A 9,432-nucleotide genomic window follows, 5' to 3' on the forward strand; every position below is an offset into this window, starting at 1 on the left:
GACTTAATATACATAATTTACACGAGCCTAGATCCATATAGCTCCAACCCTATTCCAAATTTTTTAATATTTTTTTTAATTAAATATTTGTAAAATAAATTTTTAAAAGGAAAAAAACATATCTTATGGATATATTAAAATTTGTAAAGACATAAATAGTTCTATGTCAAAATTGCAATATTTGAAAATAGTAATTTGATTTTAGTTTTATTATAAATTGTGTTATCATGCCATGTAAAAAACATCATTAAATCTATTATTATTATTATTATTATTATTAGATTTAATAACTTTGGAATAATAATTTGAGGAAAGGTTAATATCTCGAGGGATTTGATCCCTCTCGGGGCATGATAGATCCAGAGTTAGATGGATCTAAACCAGCCTAGATCCATCTTAACTCTGAATCTATCAAGCGTCTAAAGCAGCATAGATCCATCTTAACTCTGAATTTATCAATCACTAAGAGAGATCAAATCTCTCAAGGTGCAAACCTCTTTTATGAGTGCAAAAAAGGTTTGCACCTAGAGAATTTTGATCCCTCTCAGAGCTTGATGGATCTAGGCTGGTTTAATTATTAATTTTATTTTTTTTAGTTTAATTTTCATTTTTATATAATTTCATTGAGTCAAAATGTTTTAATTAATAATTTTGTCTTTTATTTTTATGTAATTTGATCAAGTCAAAATGTTTAGATAGCATAATATAACTAGACATTACAACAACTCTTCTATATTGAGATGGAGAGAGTCTCTTGGCCCAAAAATGCAATAAAATTAAATTAAAAAAATGTACTTATAATTGTCTTTAGTGCAACTTTTTGGACAATGGAAAAATTTGAGGTGAAATCTTGATTTGTGTTATTTAAACGTTTTTTTTTACTATATATATGGATTCAACACCCTAAAAAACTCTAAGACACTTCAATTGTGGAAGGGTTACCATCAAACTTGTGATTTCAATCAATTCCTACCAGATTTTAGAGAAATTAGACCGGGAAAACTTCCAAAGAGTCTCACTAAAGACAACTCGTAAAATATTTTGATTGTGAAATGAGAGATGGATTTTGGGCATGTGGTATTGATAAGACATGGTATTGGGCCATGGTATGGTATGGTTAGTAATATCCATGGTAAAGTGGGGTGAGTATCCATGGTTAAAAATCTTGTTAATTGTAAGTATTATTTTGATTGTGAAATGAGGGATGGCTTTTGGGAAGATGGTATTGATGAACCATTGTATTGCCCCATGGTATGGCATGGTTAATAATATCCATGGTAAAGCGGTGGTGAATATCAATGGTTAAAAATGTTGTTATATTGTAAGTATTAAGTTTCGTTTATGCTTATTAATGGAATTTAAATATGGTTACTTATTTATTATTTTATTTTTTATGGTGAAATGGATCTTAATTTATAGCTACTATTTATATCTTATATATTTTCATGTGATAGAGGTGTAGATATATCTCAAAAGTAATTATAATATTTTTTCTTTTAAATTTAATAAAAAAAATGTTATAAAATTAAATTCAAATAAAAAAATTATAAAATATTTTGAGTGTTAAATGAAAGATGGTTTTTGGGCATGTTGTATTGATGAGCCATGATATTGGCCCATGGTATTGTAACAAAGCCTATTTACAAGTTAATAATATATATGGCAAAGTGGACGTGAATATCCATGGTTAAACATATTGTTATATTGTAAATTTGTGTGCTTATTAATTAAATTTAAATATGGTTACATAATCAATATTCTATTTTATAAAATAAAATGGATCTTAACTTATTGTTGTTACTTATATATTTTAATGTAATATGTATATTATGTTTTTTTTTAATCTAAAAAGTTATTCGTAAATTTATTAATAAAAAAAATTACAATGTAACAAATCTGAATTTTATTATTTTTATTACTCTCCCTTGGACCCTATATTAATTTTAACTGACAATGTAAATGTTTACCAATTTACGTATTATAAATTGGACATATTAATATAAATTCAATATATTAAGTCAACATGTAAAAATGTTTACAAACTTTCTTACATTACATCTACACATTACCCCTATACTTCGTAATAAAAAAAATTAATGTAGGCACAAAACAAAAATGAAAAAAAAAACAAGCAAACAAACAAACTAGAATACAATTCAACACAGAATCTAAAGTCCAACTCCAAAACTTTTTAATATTTCTTTTAAATAAATATTTGTAAAATAAATTTTTAAAAGGAAAAACCATATCCTATGGATATATTGAAATCTTTAAAGACATAAATAGTTCCACGTCAAAGTTGTAATATTTGAAAATATTAATTTGATGTAGTTTTATTATAAATTGTGTTATCATGCCATGTAAAAAACATCAGTAAATCTAATATAAATATTATTATTATTATTATTATTATTATTATTATTAAATCTAAAATTATTGATGTAATAACTTTGGATTAATAACTTAGGAAAGGTTTATATTCTAGAGATTTGATCCCTCTCAGTCATGATAGATCTGAAGTTAGATGGATCGAAGTTGGTATCCATTTTAATGACGGTACCCATTTTCTTCTCCATTTCATGGAGCAATCTCACTTAAATTATTGTTTCAATAGCAAATTTATCCCTCTCCTAAACTTCCACTTAGAGTATCCCTCCTATATCGCATTTCATCAACACCACTACAAATTCAATGACACCACAAGTTGTTGATCTTCTACCATCCCATGTTCACACCTTTTCAAACTAATGAATCTTATCATGTTTGCATTTCACACACTCATCTCCTATGTGATGTGCCACAACAAGCTTGGGGAGAAAAAAGTGTTGGACTTAATATACATAATATACACCAGCTTAGATCCATCTAACTCGAGATCTATCGTCCACCTAGAGGGATCAAATCTAGAGGGATCAAATCTCTGAAGATGTAAACATTTCCTCAAGTTATTAATCTAAAGTTATTAAATCTAATAATTTTAGATTTAATAATAATAATATTAATATTAACATTAATCTTTTAATATTAATATTAGATTTAATGACGTTTTTTACATGGCATGATAACACAATTTATAATTTAAAGTAAACATTTCCTCAAGTTATTAATCTAAAGTTATTAAATCTAATAATTTTAGATTTAATAATAATAATAATAATATTAACATTAATCTTTTAATATTAATATTAGATTTAATGATGTTTTTTACATGGCATGATAACACAATTTATAATTCAAATATTACAACTTTGACGTGGAACTATTTATGTCTTTAAAGATTTTAATATATCCATAGGATATGGTTTCTCCTTTTAAAAAATCATTTTACAAATATTTATTTAAAAGAAACATTAAAAAGTTTTGGCGCTGGTTGGAGCTGAATTTTCAATCCTTTGTGTTGAATTGTAGTTTTTTTATTTATATGGTTATTTTCATTTTTGTTTTGTGCCTACATCAATTTTTTTATTTAGATCCATCTAACTTCGGATCTATCATGGACCGAGAGGGATAAAATCCCTCTAGATGTAAACATTTCCTCAAATTATTAATCCAATGTTATTAAATCTAATAATATTAAATTTATTAATAATATTAATATTAGATTTAATAACAATAATAATAATATTATTATTAATATAAGATTTAATGATGTTTTCTACATGGCATGATAACACAATTTATAATAAAACTACATCAAATTAATATTTTCAAATATTACAACTTTGACTTCGAACTATTTATGTCTTTAAAGATTTTAATATATCTAAGTATATGATTTTTCCTTTTAAAGATTCATTTTACAAATATTTAATTTAAAAAAAAATATTAAAAAAAATTGGAGCAGTGATTATTTGTGTTGAATTGTATTGTAGTTTTTTTTTTTTTTTTTTTTTTTTTTTTTTTTTTTTTTTTTTAGTTAAGGCTAACCTAAGTACCCACGGGGGATTTGAACCGGTGACCTATCGCAAGGAGTGCCTTAACAGCGCACCCATTCACCGTCAATCCAAAGCCCCGTGGGCAATTGTATTGTAGTTTTTTAATCTATATGGTTATTTTCATTTTTTTTGGGCCTACATTAATTTATTATTATTATTATTATTTTATTATAGACGTGACATACTTACACATCCCCCTCATAATGGGTTGTAGAATGCGCCTCTCGACGCAACTAGAGACATTGAAGGAAATTGCCTCCATAAACTTAAGGTAAGCCCTTGAGAAACTCTTGAATGTGCCACAATCGCCTACTTCCAAGCTCACACTAACATCCACAATTCCATACGATAACTTCAAAACCAAAAAACACATGCAAAATTAGGCCTCCCCATGGAACCTTTTATTAACTTACTCACAAGTGAAAGGAGGCATCATAATTTGAAAGAGATTCAATGTCCATAAATTCCAAGCTCGAGAGTTTTGTGTGACAAGACACATAGGGATTAAACTGATTATAATCCTAATAAATATGATTATTATGGGATAGAAGAATAATAGATGCACACCCCTTGCTCTTCCCAACCCCTGTCTTTAATTTGAATATTACCTTCATTTATGCCCATGTCCAAGATTGGTTGGATGATTAGTGTCTTTATTGTGGGCTCTTAACACTTGAAAAAATCAGATTGCTTCAAATTTCTTAGCTAGAGCTAAGATGCAACGAGTAAGATGTGCTAGGAAAAGGTTGTAAGGAGATTAATTATGTAAGAGGGAATCAATTATTATCATTGCATCCCTAATCACTAGAGTTTTTCTCACTACTTGTGTCTTAAGCCTTTATTAATCTATATTGGATCATTGTATTATTTGTCATCTATCTCAATGCTTTTAGAGTGGAAAAACTAAAGGAATCAATTTGCAAGGTCGCTTTTATTGACAGGTCCCAATTTGGAGTACTGGGATTTGAAACCTTCTAGAGTTATTTTGAGGCCTTAAATGAAGCTTTTTGGGGTCCAAAAATTCTCACTTGCGCAAAGACCCCTTGACATTGTTATACACTTGGAAACCTTTCCAATTGTATCATAAGCATATCAAATGGCGTTCGTATGCAAAAGTTATGTCTCTCACAAGTTAAGCCACCAGGTTGACCACCACGGTATTAGAATTATGTAGTAGTCACATAGGCCACAAATCTCATACAACTCCATAGAGAGTAGATATTATTTATACTCGTACATTTTCCATACCAAAGAAAAGAGAGGAGAGTAGCCTCACCTTCTAGTTGGGTTTTCCCCCTTAGGGATTTCCTAGGAAAAATTTATGTGTCTATCGTGGATGGTTTATGTATTTATTTATGTTTTCTATTTCCTACATTTCAGTTAATTAATTTTTATTTTTCACAAAAATGAGTAGGATTTTATATTAAATCTGCACCCGAACATAGTAGATACATGGGAAAAGAGTTACATGATTACATATGATAGTTAATCCTTTAAAGGGGATATTACTGATATCAAGAGAAGACTACCAAGGGGGGCTACTAATATTATATGATGAAAAGAGTATAGCTTAAAAAATTGACCAAGCAGAAGGGAACATTAGCACTGAGAGTACATTAGAAAAAGGTGTGAGCATCCTCTTCTGGAGGTCAGTTGAGGTCAGGGAGGGATCTTCCTACATGCCTACTGGAGACACTTGATTTTGAATTTTGGTTGTTCCTGGCACTGAGTTGCTCTTGTAGGTCTTTTATTTGTTGATGTAGTGCATTCATTTCGTCTACTTGATGAACCAGTGTGCCCTTCAAATCCTGAATCTCCTCCATTAGATAGATTATGGTCCTCAATTGTTCTTGTTGTTTCATATTAGTATGAAGAATATCAAATTGTAAAGACTCAGACAACTTATTGCAGTTGTTACACATATTTTTGCCACTAACTTCAGGGTCTTTACTTCTGCTAGCCCACATTTCAGTCTAGAAGAGGTAAGGTTTCCACTAATTTCCTTGCAACCTCAACAATGTCCTCTTTAGCTCAGTAATGAGGTAGATGAGATATGGATAGGGGTCGATAGCAGCTCGGATTGAAGAGGCTCTTAATTGAAAAACTAGAATTAATAAGAGAAAGTACCTACAACCATTAGAGTGCTTACCCTCAATATCCTCTGAAACCTCAGAGGTGTCCTACCCAAGTAAAAAATATGTCCCACCCAACGCTAGATTAGTGGAATACTCCCCTAGGCAACAATAATAAAAATGCCAATAAAGGGAATATGCGAGTATAAAAATGGTCAAAGTGAGAAACTCCATATGACTAAGGAAGCCCTTGAGTCACCTATAGGGAAAATTAATAGCCAATTCGAGAGAGGAAGAAATAACACTACCAGTCAGGGAGAAGATGGTTACTAGTGGAGGAGGCAGTTTGCCTAAATAGACTAGGTAGAGCTATGAAGTCTAGAAACTTGGGCATGTCGAATTGTAGCCAATTGATCACACCTTTGGTGAAAGAAGCAATCATTGTTGCTAATAATTCCCCTTTTCCAGGGAATGTTGTCACTCGTCCCACTTATCAAGCATCCTGATGGAGACGAAGAAACCTCCACAGGTAACTTGCAAGACCATGCGAAGTGCCTCCACCATCAACTAACCCAAGTCCGTAGATTTGCAGAATGGGAAAATCTACATGCTCTAGGACGTTGGAGTGTCATTACATTATACAACGGAGAATTCTTCCCACATGCTTTGCTTTAATCTGAATCCATGAGATCAATCATTAGTTGAAGTCGGGGAACTACAATAAGATCAGGCCACCAACAACACCACATATGCTAACCGTGTGGGAAAATTATCTTATACTCTTTAGAATGCTTCAAAGTGGCAGAGGATGTCACGAAAACAATCCTGTAGTGCCCAACACTTAATGTGAATTTACTATTATATGTTTTGATCCAAAGATATAAGAGATTATGATATAGATCCAAGACCATGAAAATATGCTTAGAAGATGGGGATGAGGCGTCAAGTAATACTTATCCATGCTTCAACTTCGTTAATCTATGATTACCCCACTTTGAGATGGAAAGCGTTATTAGCTTGACTATAAACTTCAGTGTTATGATGTCTAAGGACATGGTAGAAAGATTTTTGTGGGAAACCATCCAAGATACTTGATATCCGTTGTAACAATAGCTTAAGGTGGTTATCCCTTAGCCATGTACCTTTATGCAGATGTTAGATTATCATAAGAGAATCCCCTAGGATAGTGATATTTGTCACACGCATAGACTTAACCATGATTAGGTTTAGTAGTAAACCATAGATCTCAGCCTGGTTATTGGTCATATTGTAGAAATTCTCACTGTAGATTAACCTGATTATGCAATATAACTAAAGCAAAATACTTAATCTACTTCTACAATCAAACTTGCGAAAGCTGAATCAATTTGAGCAAGATCAAGCATAACACATATAAGAGAGAAGAAGAATCAATACTCATGAAACACAGAAGAATACTCTAGGGAAAGCCTCAGCTAAAAACCCTGCTATCTGTATTATCATACAAGTGGAAATATCTCAGGATTACACACAGCTTTAGCTCTCACAGCTATCCAGCTCTCAGTACAATCCCTCACACTACTCATAGACAGAATAGACTGCTCATATGCCTTCTCCTTTGCCCTCCAAGCCTCCTATTTCCTTGCATTTTTTTCCCTGGGTGTTCCAGTTGTAACCTTGTGTGATACTGATCTCACACACTGCTCCAACACACTGTAAAACTGCGCAAATCTCAAGGAATGAATTCCTTCTGCATGCAAGAGATTTTCTTATAGGAAAATTCTTGCAATTGATAGTACACTGTCCCTGCCTTTAATCTCAACTGGGTCTTTGTCTGAACTGACATGCATGAGTTATTTATGAGAGAATATTCAGTTATCTGGAGTACACTAGTTTCATGCATGCATGCATTAACTGACTGAACTCACAATTAGTTCCTCAAATTGTTTGGAACTAATTTAACTGGACTTAACTGAGCTAACTAATTACAACTCAAATACAACTCATCCTTATCTCCTTAATTAAGGGATAACCATTGCATGACTTCACAAAGAATTCTAGCTTGAATTTCTCCAACTAATTAACTCAAGATGAATTAATTAATTATTTTCCAAGCAGCTGGTGAGACTAAATTCGAATTTTAATTCAAGGACAAATTAAAATTGGAATATTCTTGTTGCCACATTTCAACACATAAGCCCCAATCCCCAGGAATATATTGTTACCATTTTTTCAGTGGGGTTATATAGAACCCCTCCCCCTCTTGCCAACCCCAGATTTTTCTTTGAAGCCCCATCAAATTAGAGAATCCAACATCTCTTTTTCTTCTTCCACTCCCCCAGGTATTGATTTGAAAGTTTGATTTGCCAGTTTTGCTCAATTGTACGAGCCTTGTGAATGGATGGTAAGTGTCTTTTCCGGGAGTCCACTAATATGTCCAACCAGTGATGTTCTAATGGATCAAGAAATGGATCTGGTTTGCCCAGTCTCGTCTGATATTCAACACACATTGTAAAAGCTTTCAAAGCACTTGATCTATGTTGTTGGTTGAGATTTTTAAAGATAACATTATTTTTGGATAACCATACATGCCAACAAAGGAATTTGGGAAGGGAGTCCTAATACCATTTAAATATGGGTTTTCCTAAGATCAACCCAACATAATTTTTGTGCCATGAAGAGAAGAATGTTTGAGGGTCATTGGGCCAATGAATTCGAGAACCAAGAGCTTAAAGCCACTACCCATACATGTTTAGTATATGGACATTGCAGGAAGAGGTGAGAAATCATTTATTCTCATTATTTGCATAATGGGCATATGCATGGACCTTGTACGCCCCTTTCTAAGGTTATCAACTGTCAAACTTTCTTATGAGATAAAATCCAGTAAAAGGTATTTACCTTTGGGTTTGCATTATTTTGTTAGAGTTTATTCCAGAGGGAGGACTTTAAGGGCACTTGGGTGGAGAGCAACAATTCTTCATAGCCTTCTTTGATAGTGTATATTGAGGACTTCCATTTGAGTTGGTCTTCTGCTTGTTGATTCCAAGGCACACATCCCACTAGATTCTCTTTTAGGGACTCCACTAAATGAAGAATATTATTTGGAATTCCTTCAAGTTAGTGCCCTCCTTCATCCCATAATGAGATGGATGCCAACATGGATTTCACTTGAGAAACTTGAGAGTTTCTAAGGGGAATTAGAGCTGTTATTGATCCAGGTCTGGGTGTGACGAAGGACCCTTCCAAGACCTTTTACTTTCATGATGTATTAAATTGCATTTTTAAAAGAACATAAATGAATACATCTACATGTTGTAAAGAAGAGGAACATGTCAATCATCAACACATGAAAACATAAGCCATTGATAACAGAGTTCGTCCAGGAGGGACTACGTCTGCGAGCCCCGATGTCAAGATGGTGTAGGTCAATGCATTAAGTGCTG

The sequence above is a fragment of the Pinus tabuliformis genome, chromosome 2_2 (genome assembly GCF_031772625.1).
Source record: "Pinus tabuliformis cultivar Carrire ecotype Pingquan chromosome 2_2, CPIR1, whole genome shotgun sequence".
NCBI lineage: Eukaryota > Viridiplantae > Streptophyta > Pinopsida > Pinales > Pinaceae > Pinus > Pinus tabuliformis.